This window comes from Zingiber officinale, chromosome 7A (genome assembly GCF_018446385.1).
Source record: "Zingiber officinale cultivar Zhangliang chromosome 7A, Zo_v1.1, whole genome shotgun sequence".
Lineage (NCBI taxonomy): Eukaryota > Viridiplantae > Streptophyta > Magnoliopsida > Zingiberales > Zingiberaceae > Zingiber > Zingiber officinale.
Genome location: NC_055998.1, coordinates 65,326,259 through 65,340,933, shown reverse-complemented (window position 1 = coordinate 65,340,933; position 14,675 = coordinate 65,326,259). Strand labels below are relative to the sequence as shown.

The following is a 14,675-nucleotide window of genomic DNA, read 5'->3' as shown; positions in this document are numbered from 1 at the left end:
GAATACCATTTTGATTTCTGAATTTTGTTAAGTAGTTGATCCTTATCAGGAATCTTATACCCATCTTCATGGCAATTGTCATTGAGACACTTATAATTGAACGCCATCCTAGATTGTCACGTTTTTGTTCTGCTCCTTTGTTAACGATAAAGGCAGGATTTCTATGTCTAGAATCAGATCGTCGTATTGCCTTAAGTGTCAGGAGTTGAGTAATATGCATTTTGCATTCTTCAACCTCCCAATTAGTATATTTTAGATCTTGTGCTTTTATGGTTAAATCTGGATTAATGATATTTAATTTGCAATAAGTTTTATCCTTTTCCCAATATTTAGTTGGGTTTTCTCCTATGACCTCTAGTTTTTCGAGTCTAGAGATTAGACCATCCAAAGACTCTTGCTTATTAAGTAAGGTATTTAAGTAGGATGGTTTAAGACAGTCTTGGTAATAGGTTTCTGAAGTTTCTGAAACTTGGCTATGTCTTCCTCAGGGCTGCAATAGCCAAGTATATATAGTTTTTCGTAAGGAAATATTAACAGTAGGTTTCTTAGAATAAGGTTTGGGTTTAGGACAGAGATAGGTGGAAGTAGAGGTAGGAGTACAGGATTCAGCTGGAGGGGTGTCACCACGCTTCCAGCGCTGACCTTTAATGGGTAGGCGGACAAGATCAGAGAAATAATAGGAGTGGACAGAAAAATCACTTAATCTTTGGTAAGTAACAGAGAACGGTTAGGAGAAATAAGGAAATTAAGGCTGAGAATAAGAGGAATCGATTTATGGGGCATAGGGCGAGTCCAAAGTTGGGCTAAAGTAAGAGGGGTGCTAAAAGTACCACAATTCGTATAAAAACGGATATGGACATTTTTTACGAATTTATAGCAACTAAGTTGTTGACTGTCAAACTGGGTACTTAACAGTGGAATATTGGTTGTTTTAATTAAGGTAGAAAGGAGAAAGGATGTGAGTAAAGTTTCATCAATAGTGGATGTAACGGCTCCGCTATCCAGAAGAACATGTAAAATAAGTTCATGGCTTCAGGGTACCTTGTACGCGAATATCAATAGCGAGCCTAGTATTACAAATACTAGGTGTTTGATTTAATACAAATGTTGGATTAGCTAGTTCCTCAAGAATGAGGGGACTTTTTCCTTTTTCCTTTTTCCTGATAAGTGTCGTGTATAGGAGGAAGGGCTAGCTTCCGGATATGGTGGACAAGTGCCTTCTCTGAGAAGGGCAATTTCAGTTTTTAATAAATTGAGTCTAGTTTCAAGGATAGAAACCCTTGGATTCTAACAAAGTATTTCTTGTGACTGTATGAGTTGGTGGTATACTGATTTGAAAGAGAGCACTAAGATATAAATTACAACATTGTTTCTTGCATAGTTCGCAAGTTCCTCGTAAAATGGATGGGTAATAGCCACAAGTAAAGCAATAGATATTATCAGATCCTTCTTTGAGCATAAGAACAAGCTCTTTGGTCAGAGTGTATATCAATTAAGTTTTGTGGGATAAATTGGTGATACATAAGTGAGAACGGCTGGAAATCATGTAAAGTTTCTTCAAAAAGTGGATCAGCTAGAAGATCCTTCTTTGGAACTAGAGTTATATGTGGGATTTAAAAAAGAATTGATTAAGGAATAATCTTTTTGGACCGGAGTTGGCATATTTTTAAGATCTAAGCTAGATAGGATAGAGTAAATAAGAGACGTACTGGAAACATCTGATTGAACTTCTATTAAGTCAAAATTTGTGTTGCCGACTACTTCTCTACGTACAAGTTTTTTCTCTCTGGACAAGCAGAGGATAGATGGCCAGGTTTATGACAAGCAAAGCAAGTAAGAGTATTTGAGTAAGTTTTCTTTGGTTTAAAGCGTCTCATATGTTTTTCTTTGTTTAAATAGGACTTTCTTTCTTTGTTTTTCCTAATATAATACGTCTTTTTAGGAGTCAATTTTGGTTTAGGAGTTGGAAGTCTATTTGGATGTTTTTGTTTATATTTTATTTGTTTCTGTTGACTCTCATATTGTTGTGGTGTGTATATTTGACTACATAAACCGTATTGTTGATTCTTTAGTTGTTTTTGAATTCGGATGGAAGTGCACTTAGTTTTAAGTGTTGTTAAAATGTGTGTTGTATGCGTACACTAGTGTTGTCATATAAAGTTGGTACTTGTAAGTTTGTCTAGGATTTATGGATTTCTTTACCTAATTCTCCTGGAGCTGGGTTACAGTAGTTTCCTGATACTGCTATGAGAGCTAGAAAGTCATTACAGAATGGTTTAATATAATTCCAATTAAATAATTGGAGTTACTCTAGATCTCTCATAGCTTCTTTTTGTCTAATATCTAGTCTAGTGTGGGCATCTCGTGCAGTTAAAAGCCTATGAATGACGTAACAAAAATTAAGAATATTATTGTCTTATGAGGCAATACGAGTTATTTCTTTTGGAAAGTGAGTTTTAAATTCTTCCCAAGCTACTCTAGTTACATCTCCTAAGTAATTTCCCCTACACGGATCATAACATCTCCTGTTTCTATGTCCATTTCATGTTTGGCTTGATAATCTCATTTGACAGAGACTATCCATTGTTCTAAGTAAGTATCATATAGTTGATGATCACATTCAGTAATATTAAGTAAAACAACATCCTTACAAAAGAAAAAAATTATTTCTGGTGGTCTACGTTTTCCTATGGTTCTAACTAAGGGGCTATTATTTGTATATGGTACAATTCATGTTCTTGGTGGATATCCTTAACCATAATCCATTGTTTTCATGGTCCTTCTAGGACCGAGTCCATGGAAGCAACTTTTTTATGGATAGATGCGATAACAAGAAAAACTAGTACTTCAACTTTAGGACCCCTCAGATTAGAAGAAGTAATTGATGTTGATTGAGATCTTACAATCTTCTCGAATGAACAAATAAACACTTTAAATCCTAGAAAATTATATAGTCAAGGAATTTTAAACTTTTCAACATCAGTATATAGGCATCACAGATAAGAAGCCCTTCATCTTCCTGATGGGGGAGAAGTTAAACTTGGACTCATGACAAAAGAGGTGGCTAAAGCCTTATATCTTAGAAAACGTAATTATATTCATCTTGGCCTTATTGTGTTTGGGCTACGAGGTCTGACTCGAGCCAAGTTAGGAGGAAAAGTATTATTTGTCTTACATGATCCCCATTTCTCAGATACTGAGAAAGCAATCATTGGACTTATAGAAGTAGTCATGAATGCAAATTTAGGCATTACATACTTATATCCAACTTTAATATGACCATAAGAGACTTTGTGAAACACATGCAAATCCATATCCAAGCCAAAGGCTATGGCCAATTCCAGGGAGATAATCTTCAATTAGATATTATCTTTTTAGGTAAAACAATACATCACATGCATAATCATTTTAAAATATCTATTACAGATGTGAGTGAAGCCTTAACTACAAAAGGTATACACTTCCTTAAACTTAGAGAATACAACTCTGGAACTTTAGGAGGGTTAGAATGGAATATTAATTTACAAACTCATGACGCCACTCTTAAACCAACGTCATCACTTATGTATAAAGATAGAAACAACCAACTCTCAGTTAGATTTTCTGGATACTAGCCTACTTCCATGGCACCTGACATAGAAAGAGAAGAGGAACCAATAACTCAATTGAATTTAATGCATCAAACAACAATCCAAGATCAATTACTGCTTGCTTTGAGAAAAGACATCTACAACTTATGTCTATTTATCTGAGAAAGGCAGAACTAGGATCCTTGAATTCTATGAATCCAGGCGAACCCTCTGCTACTTCTAGACCATATGAAGTATGCCTATCTAAAAGCACCATGAAAACAATGGATTATGGTTAAGGAGATCCACCAAGAACATGAATTGTACCATATACAAATAATAACCCCTTAGTTAGAACCATAGGAAAACGTAAACCACCAGAAATGTTTTTTTTTTTAGTAAGGATGTTGTTTTACTTAATATTACTGAATGTGATCCTCAACCATATGATACTTATTTAGAACAATGGATAATCTCTTGTAATGACTTTCTAGCTCCCACAACAGTATCAAGAAACTATTGTAACCCAGCTCAAGAGAATTAGGCAAAGAAATCCATAAATCCTGGACAGACTTACAAGTACCAGCTTTATATGACAATATTGGTGTACGCATACAACACATTTTAACAACACTTTAAACTAAGTGCACTTAGATCCAAATTCAAAAACAACTTAAGAATCAACAATATGATTTTTGTAGTCAAATATACACACCACAACAATATGGGAGTCAACAAAAACAAATAAAATATAAACAAAAACATCGGAATAGACTTCCAACTCCTAAACCAAAACTGACTCCTAAAATAGAAAAAGAATCAAACTATTATTTTCCTATCTAGCTCTAATTACCCAAGTGGATAAGTTTTACTTTTGAGGTTTCAATTAATTTGGAGTCTCCCCTGAATCATATACTTTGTGTTTTGAGTTTATATAGCAAATTTCCTTTTTTTAGGTACATAGAATTAAATTTGTCTTATTTGCTTTGTTAGATAAGCTTTTGGAACGCATGTTTTGATTTGTTTCTTATTTTGACTAATTAGTGAAATAAATGATTTATTCGTTGAGCTGGGTTTGTATCCGAGTCCGAACTTATTATGTACAACTCTTTGTGATCTAATTATTAAATCTAAATTTTTGGATTTTGTGGTAAAAATTTCTAATAGTGCTTTAAATTTGTCAACTTCACATTTCAAAATATAGTTCTGTTCCTCAAGTTTTGCAACTTGAGTTGAGTCTCCATTTTGAACTTATTTAGTTGAGGGGTTTAGGTTAAGTTGTTCCTTAAGGTTTTGATTTTTCTTAAGGAGCAAATTAATTTATTTTTCAGATTCAGATAATTTTCTATTTAAACACGAAATTACTTTAAAAATTTTGCATTTAAAATAACTTGTACCATGTTGGAACTTTTAGAAACGGGTTCGGACCCGTGACTTGATTCATACTCGGATTCATCTTCTTGATCTAGGTCGCTTTCTGACTTGGGTCCGACTGCTATTAATGCGAGGGAGCTAGCTTGCTTCCAATCTAATGTATCTGATTTTTCTGAGGAAGATTTGTCTAAAGTGGCTTAGTGTGCCTTTTTCTGTTTCATCTTCTTTTACTTGTCTTCTTTTCGATCCAGACACTCGTGCTTGAAATGATCCTTCTTTTTGTATCTGAAGTAGGTGATATTTGCCTTTGCGTCGTTGGATGTTGACTTGATCATTTTTTGCTGATCGTTCTAGGTGAAGTTCTTCTTTCTAGTGAATATTTTCCTTACCAGATTCACTAGTTGCTCCTCTTTGTCTGATTCTGAGTCAGATTCATCTTCTGACTCGGGCTTGGTTCGAGTTCTTGTTTTCACCTCCTTTGTCAAACTTGCAAGAAACGCTGTACTCATCTGAACCTATTTTGAGTTAGTCTGTTCATGGAGTTCTAATTCACGAAATAGCTTGTCTACTTAGACAAATCCTCAACTTTATAAACATCTACTATAGATGTCCATAGTGCATTTCGAGAAAAAGAGTTTAAAGCATATCTTATGACGTCCTTGTTTCCAGTTGGTGCCCGATTAGATGAAATCCGTTGAGGATGTCCTTAATCCTCGTGTGCAGCTGGGTTGCTGTTTCTCTATCTTGCATTTTTATATTAAGTAAACTATTTAATAACAAATCACATTTAGTTACCTTGGAATCCTTTGTGCCTTCATGTAAGCTCAATTAGATTGTCCCAAAGATCCTTTGAATTCTCGAACAGTCCGATTTGGTTGAATTCTTTCTTCATTAGTCCGCATTGGAGGGTGTTTATTGCTTTGGGTTCCATTTTTTTTGGGGTTCAAGAGCGTACTAGATATGTTATCTACTAGAGTCGTGTACCCTCGTTGAGTGCTCATCCATTGTTCAATGTCTGTCTTTAGATACACCTACATTCTTCTCTTCCAGTAAGGGAAGTCATCCTCGCTGGAGGGCGAATAGAGGGCCATTTAGTTTGAAACAGAAAAGCCTCAAGAAGGTTTCAAGACTATGTCTTGGGGTAAGTGGTGTGTGAGGAGAGAAAAAAGAACGGAGAGAAAGCTTGAGTGGTGTTGCACCAATTTCGAGCAATTTAAAGAAATCGAAACGAAAAGTTTATCCGAAGAGGTGATTGCTCCAATTCAGATTAAGTCAAAAAGGCTCAAAGCCGAAAAGGAAAAAATGAAGCGAAAAAGCAACCAGAAAAACCCCTTACTCGAATGGTGGTCACACTATTTTAGAGCGAACCTGACTCGATACCACTTGTAGGACCGATAGCACGTGAGAGAGTATGAATCATGTGTTTTTAAAAAATGTTTCTATTTTGAATTTGAAAAACAAGTGGACATCGGAAATCAAAATAGTTAAGTAAGAAAGAAGAGAGAGCAAGGCACATCGATTTATTTAGTTTGGAGCTTTTGGCGACTCCTACTCCAAGACCCCCTTTGGACCTTTCCGATGGGTAATCCACTAACTTTGAATATCAAATACAAAATACAAGGAGAGTGTAACACTCTACACTGTTCTTTTGCAAGTATATTAAGCATGCACGATAAGAAATTCTTTACCAACACAAAGATGTTGAAATGGATGCGCTCATGTGTTAATGTTGGTCTAACTGTAACGATCAGGCATAGTATAGTAGTGGCACAACAGTATCGCGAAGATGAAGCAGCCGAACGGTCAAGAATGAGCATAGAAAAGTCGTAAAACCTCCTAGCCAAACCTTCCTTTTAAACACTGTTGGAGGCGCCTCCAACGACGCTTATCTGATCCAAAAACTTTGGTCTTGATCCGCGCGATGGCGCCTTCCATAAGCTCTGAGGTGCCTCCAATGCCCTCCGAGGCGCCTTCAGTCTACTTCGAGGTGCCTCCCTGCAGTGAAACTTTATCTTTAAATCTTATCTGCACGAGGGCACCTCCATACAACTCCGAGGCACCTCTAGTCAGCTTCGAGGCACCTCCAGTCAGCTTCTAGGCGTCTCGGATGAACAGTGCTCGAGGCACCTCGAGCACTGTTCATCCGAGGCTAACTCTTCCACTTTATTTCTGCAAGACACGTTAGTCCAAACAACAAAAGATAACCTGCAAAACAGAGTTAACATATTAAAAATGAGATGTATGAATTAGATTCTCAGGATCTAATCATGGTCTCAACTTAGACTTTCAAAATAAATCTATGTTAGACCAACGCCTGAGGCTTATTCTCACTAGATCACTCTCCTCCAGTACTTACCTCACTTACCATTGCCGACTTACTCAACTCTTGACCTACCATGTCTTCCTGCCAAATGTCCCATCTGGACTTTAACTAGTTGTCAGGTCTCGCGGACCCAACTGCACTTCTTGCTAGATATTAACCTATCTGGTCTTCCTGTCAGTTATCAGGTCCTCCAGACCTAATTGGTCTTCAGCCTAGTATTAGGTCCCATCATGTCTTTTGATCGTGCACACTTGGTAAATAGATTTAGAACCACAACATCTAGCTTTAACCTTTTGTCATACATTAAAATCTGAGTTGGATTATCAGTGCAAATTGCACCAATAGAGACGACTAACTATAAAGCCTCTGAAAAATGTGTTGGCCTGTCCTGAATAACCATGTGTGATAGAAGGTTAGAGCCCTGGTGAGCCACAAATTCTTCCGTGGTCACATTACTCCAAGTTATATATGTGGGGCTCATTCAGCCAACTTAGAGTCTCCTTACAGCTTTATGGCGTTTCCATATTCATCAATAGGTAATGCACCATCAGGGAGAGAGAATTGTAAAAAAAAGAGCAACTTATTATATTGATATTGATGGAATAATGGATGATAAGGGTCTCTGTTGTAGGACCAATCATATTCCAAACTTAAAGCATGATGCGGTTAAAAAAATAAAAATTAAGTAATCTTTAATTAGAAGCAAAATAAATTTTAAAATTTGGATTGATCTATTTTAATTGGGCAATAATTATTTTTGCGTATCATGCAAGTTGAAATCTTGTCATGAACTATTGTTTTGATCCTTGACTGGAATGAGATGGTACTATCTATTATCATGCGGATGGCATGTTGTAGGCTCCGGAGAGATGAAGAATTGGGGATGCCCTTTAACACTTAACAATACAAGCAAAAATTTAGAATCTCCACGAGAATAATCGGGGATATTGTCGAAGTACTTTGTGAGAAAAGAGGAAGGCTAAAACCTGTGTGTGATGTCGAAGAACCCTTGCAATCCTTACGAAGTTGTAGAGGTGAGAACATAAAGAAGAAGCTTCACATAAGTCGAAACACGTGTGACCTCTCCTACGTTATGAAAAGGCAGAACTTTCGCACAATCCTCGTCAATATTGCAAAATGCTTGTGTCCTTGTTGACGTTGTAGAAACCCTCATGATTGCCACTTGTCGTTGTAGTTTTGCCAGTCTTGAGGATGCTCTTTGTACTAGTCAGTTTGTGGGAGTGTAAATTTTGTCTGTGCAGACCGACATAAAACAACATTTTAGACTATGATATCAATGTGTTTTTATATTTCTACTAGATGCATATGCTACTCTTCAGTTAATCTTATCAATAGCAAATAAAAACACAAGTGACTAGATGGTGAGGCACAGCTCGATCTAATATTGTGCTATCCTAAAATGTGTGATTAATTGGTGAGAAGCATCTGTCTGACTGATCATCATGTGGCCTTTACTCTAAAAGAAATTTTAATATGGCACCAACAACTAGAACTATTGGATAGTAAAAACATACACAAACAAAATAAAACTAATGTAACATAGATTAAAAATTGAAGGAAGGACTGCTTGGATATGTATATTAACAATATCAATATCTGTGAGGATTTAGGTGCATCAGTAACAGATGATGCAACGAGAGAAATATATTAAAATGATATAAACTTATTAAAAATTGATTGAAACTTTCATAACTAGTTGAATCAATCTGAGTTCCAGATGTGAAAAGGAATGAAGATCAAAGAGCTCTACTTATCATAATTAAAAGAGTTTTAGCAATGTAGGTTTTTTTGATGATAAGACCTTGTATAGAGATCAATTGATGATTGACACCTTGGGACAAGTCTTGTTTCTATTGTTTCTTCACGATTTATTACTTTACTAAATATTTTTGCTTGCTGACCTGAATTTTTCTGATCTTTCAGGTGTTATGTGCTTCTAATGAAGATCATACAGTGGTGGAGCCCTTGATTCCTCCCGAAGGAGCTTTACTTGGAGAGCGGGTTTCATTTTCAGGGTACACGAATTCTTTCTTTTTCTTATGTGAAAATAAAAAATAACAAAGTGTTACCCTTCTTAAGTGGCAATTTTGTTTAGGAGCCAAAAAAAAAAACTTCATGAGAAGCATTGCTAAAATCCCATATTATGTTTTTTTGATTACATACTTTGTTTTAGAAAACTATCTTTATTTGTCACTTATTGGATGTGATAAAAGTAAATTTTGTTGGAGATCTGGTGATATTGCTGGTTGAAGCAAATTTTAGGTGCAGACAGTGATAGGAGTAGCTGATATTCTGTTCAGTCCTTGTTTTAATGGCTCTTGACATGATTCTTTCGTTCCCTTTTCCATGTCTTTGTCATTACTATTGAAAAACCAATAATATCTTAAATTCCAAGTTTGACCCTTGCTAGTGTTATTGCATTTATGGGAGAAAGTGGACTTGATTTATTATTTTAATACTGCATGTTATCCCAACATTACCGATCTAGCATGAGCTGGAAAACAGTGTATGTTATAGGAGTTCTTAGTATAGCTTTGAAGAAATAATTGGACCTGAGATAAAACATTATTTTAATACTGCATGTTATCCCAACGTTGGCTCTGTTAAAGTAGTATTTTTGTTTAATTACTCATACATTTTATGAAATTTTCTTGAACCTGGGAATTAGATGATATACCGGATGCAACAGATGAGGCAAACTGTTCCTACCAGTGCTAGAGAACCTTCAACAACTACACATAAGATTATCAATAAACCCAATTACCGCAAAAATTGCAACAGCAAAATTTGATAGAAGGACAGCTTAATGTACAATGGTCTGTCAGCTTTGATGTGGGTGATTGTTATTGTCATCATTCAGATCAGATCACTATGAGATATACCTGCTTGTATATTCAGATATATTTAGATACACGCTACTGCTTGTTTCATTCATAGAATATTTGCAGTATTTGATGTTGGCTGACAACCTAACACAATTCTCAACCATTTTCATCTAGGCTTGGGACCCGACATTGGTGTTTTTTTGTTGTTGTACTGCTTGTTTCATCATTCCCCTGTTGGACCTTGACATTAGAATTCATTACTTACATTCAAATTACTAGCCAGTTTTCTAATGCTGGTCTGATGTATTAAAAGAAGGGGAAATTATCTGCATTGTAGTTCTATTGCCATTTTCATGTACCTTTAACTTGTTTCTTCCCTTTAGTCCATAATTTCACTTATTTAACATAAGTTAATACACACTATATTTTAAAAGGATCTTTTATCTACAAATGATCATTAAGAATAAAGGACAAAGTATTAGTTTATATTAAATTGGATTGAATTAATTAATACTATGGATTAAATGAATATTTTGGAAAAGATGGGATTACATGTAATGCTGAACTAAAAGTGTTGTAGATATAATTTGCCCTAATAACTTGTTTCCTTTAGAATTCAAAAGAAATTAGGTGTCAAAGAGATTTTTCCATCGACACTTTCGCTTCATTTCACATCGTGGAAAAAGAGGGAGGAAAGGAGGCAACGGGGCAGATATGTTTTTAGTTTTCCTATGTATTTCTTCCATTCAATTTGGTGGAAACTTGTTTGTGCATGCAATGAAATTCAAATCTAATCTTAAAAAAAATTCAAAAATATATATTTTTTTTCAAATTTATTTTGATTAATGTTTTTGATATGTTTTTAACAAATAAAAGTTTAAAAATTAAGTTTTCCTCCTTTTCTTGTCTCCAAAGAAACAGTTAGATTGAAAATGTTTCTCAACTTTTTTCCAATTTTTTTTTTCTTTATATGAAGCAGAGCCTAAACGAAATTTGAAAAAGGATCAAATGACCTGATATCTCTGTGTAACATGTGCCACTTTTGATAGTTTTACTATAAATATGCCCTATGTTGAAAATCGACAAAAAGAAATGTAAAACTAATTGTATTTTTATTTTCCATTTGAATCTGCAAGTGCTGTTTTCTTTTCACGTTAAAAACTTTATTCATGTTTGTTACTGGTTCTCTGTCAGAATCACACATCCACTCTCTTTTATGGGATTTTCAGTATCTAATGCTTTTATTCCTTGTTTTTTATGTACTTATTCTGCATCTATTCTGTCTAGGTATGATGGTAAGCCAGAGGATGTGCTAAATCCAAAGAAAAAGCAATTGGAAAAGATTACACCTGTATGTTTCTACGATCTGATGCCTACATGACATTGGTCTTATTATTATGTGCCTTCTGTGGTTCTGTGCCATATTCTGGCTTTACATATTTGATTATATTTATGCAAATTGCATCTTGACATGATAGTCTTAAATGCTGAATACATTATGGTCTTAAGAGGAGCAAAAGGAAAGATATATCAAGTTCTATTTGGTCTGCATCGCCATTGGAATAGGATATAGTGATGACAAAGATGATTATGGTAGAACCACCATGACATACAAAATGGGTTATTTCAGCCATATTGTTCTTAAAACAATTGCCTTGAGTACAAACTAAAGTTATAAAAAACCTCTAACTATACAACAACATTTATTGTGATGGCAAAAGGTGACTACGCTCGCCCCCAACGCCCCCACTACCGATCCCAAGGCTAACATGGAGACGGTAAATCACGGGTGACTACTAGCCTTTGGAATAATGACTGGCACATGAGGGAAGCATTTATCTCGGCTATGCCAAGATTTGAATCCTAGATCTCATGGTGGCAGCACCTCATGCGTTAGCCACTAGACCGTTCCGAGAGGACATACAACAACATTTATTACGAATGCAACCAAGGTTATAATGAGAAGTGGTCCATAGGCTCATACCTTAGGATTAGAGGGTAGATGGTAGTATCATAAGATCTGATAATTTAATTAAAATATTCTAGAACTTTATTTTGACTTTTTACAACTTACAGTGGATATGAAGTTCAATGTATGACATTAGTATGATCATTTTAAACATTATTATTCTAATATCATGAATCATAAATAAAATGATTCAAACAGTAAATATGATATAATTCATAATCTTTTATGGTGGCAAAGGCGATTGCTCGCCTGCCGCCAATCCGTTCTAGCTCAACACGGAAGACGTAAATCACGGATGACTACTAGCCTCAGACAGTTAAATAGTGTATGGGGGAGGATAGACACCTGGTTACTAGTTGGGATTTGACCCCTAATCTCATGGTGACAACACTACCATGCGCTAGCCAACTGCCCGTCCCGAGGGGACCAATTCATAGTCTTTATATTTCTATGGCAAGTAGCAACTTAGGATTCTCTTACCTAGGAGTTAAAAATAATTTTGTATTGTTGAAATTTTTTCCAAATGATAGGATACAGAAAAAATATATCTATAGTAAACATCAATCTTTAAAATTATTTCTATACGTATATTCTTGTAGGAACACTAAGTAGGAATAGGGTTGGAGTGTAAGTTTGTAAGATCCCGACCTAATTCAAGTCCTACATGAGATAGAACCCAAAATCCAGATAGCAATCTTGACTGCTGTCACAAATGACAATATGCAATATTGAGGAGAGGTGAAAATCTTTTTTGTCTAGCAAGCTAACTTCTACTCTTATTTTATTAGTACCACTTCACAAACTAAACTAAATATCAGCAAGGTTTGGAGATTGAGAGTAATTTCATGGTTAGCTTGTTTGACTCATCCATAGAAGATGATTAAGAGAAGAATTTTCTTATTACCCATTTGATATCCTTTCTAGACATTCGAGGACCATGATGATCAAATGTTTCTATCTTCAATCCTTGCTTCTTTTTTTTTTTTCATGTTTCTCCCCTTGTTTACCTGTTGATCAATTCTTTTAGGTTAATCACTAATTGAGAAAATTCTCAAAGCGTCACCTAAGTTTCATATTTTCATGCATCACACGCTATATTGTCTTTTTTTTCCCCAAATCAATCATATCCACTTTTTATATCCCAAAAATACCCTTAATATGTGATTTGGGAAAAATATAAATTGCATTCTATGTTGTTTCTTTTTCAAATCAAGTACCTCTTTTTATATCCTGAAAATACCCTTACTATCTGATTTAGGGAAAATGTAAATTTAGGGAGTGTGATTTGGGAAAAGAGAAACATAGGTTGTCAACTGGAAAATCTATCAAACTCTAGTGCTTCAATTGAGAAATTTACCTCCAAGCATCCTTGATATAGCAAAATTAACCTTCTTTCTAAATATTTTTTAATGGCTCAAACTTAATCCTTTTTTTTTTAAAAAGTGGTCATGAATTGGTGAGAGAGAACTATATATAGAAATTAATGTTGAGTAAATTGGTTGATGATATCATCAAGGTGGTTTTAATGTGATATAATCTAAAAAATATTCTAAGTGGAAAAAGACTAGATTATTCTTATCGAGACTCGAAGCCTTTAGTATGCTTTTTTAAAGCTAAAATGAATTGCTTCAAACATGTTTTTGGTTAAGTAGCATATAGTACAATCGATCTAATGCAGTTATAAAAACCTGTGTGTTGACGTGTAAACAGATTTATTACAACCTAATTGCCTCTAGGAATCATAAATATCATTTTTAATATTGCAACTAATCTGTCATATTTTCTACTTGAACTCATTGAATGACACTTTATTTTTTCCGATGAAGATGGATTGCCTTGCCTCACTCATTGTTTCAAAATTTTAAACACAATTTGCTAAAAAATTGGAAGTACTAGTAAAAATTGATATGAAATTTAAATAATTTTAGAAATTATTAATACATGACAATTTGCTGATCATTTATCATTGCCTCAAATTTTTTCGGTAATAAAATCATTACAATATTGGAAGGAGGCAATGTAATTGTTGAAAGTGAAGGTCTCAGATTTATTAAAATCTGAAAACTGTTGGTGATAGATTTAAAAACTTGCACGCACTCTTGCATTCTATCTCTTTATAATTTGTGATCTTTTCCCTTGGTGAACTGAGCTGACTTTTGTTTTTGATTTTGGTATCGACGCTGATTCATGAAATGTTTGCATTTGATCTAGCATCTCTACACCAATGAGGAAGGCGTGGCAACTTTCAAGGGAATAGCATTCATGACATCTGCAGGTCCTTGCAAGTCTTCCATCACCAAGGCAAGCATAAAATAGAATCAACGAAACTCGCATCAGCAATCACGTTGGCTCTAAGCTTTCACGCTGCTACAATCGCTACAATCTTAGGCAACACAACATGTTGGTAATACTTTTGTGGTATATTCTGAGAGACCATATTCGAGAGCACACTATAGTAGCTTCTCATGAGATAATGTTGGAATGTCATGCTCAATTTCCAAATAAATAATTTCTCTGGGAGTAAATGTTTGGATGTGAAAGTTTAGCATTTTCAGTTCCATTTTCATCCAATTTGTTCCGGTTATTTTGCACGA

General features: G+C 34.9%; 1 pseudogene; it reads left to right on the top strand.

Moving 5' to 3' along the window:
• Positions 1 to 14,606, top strand: part of LOC122001455 — a 28,406-nt pseudogene extending 13,800 nt beyond the window's left edge.
• Positions 14,607 to 14,675: the final 69 nt, after the last annotated feature.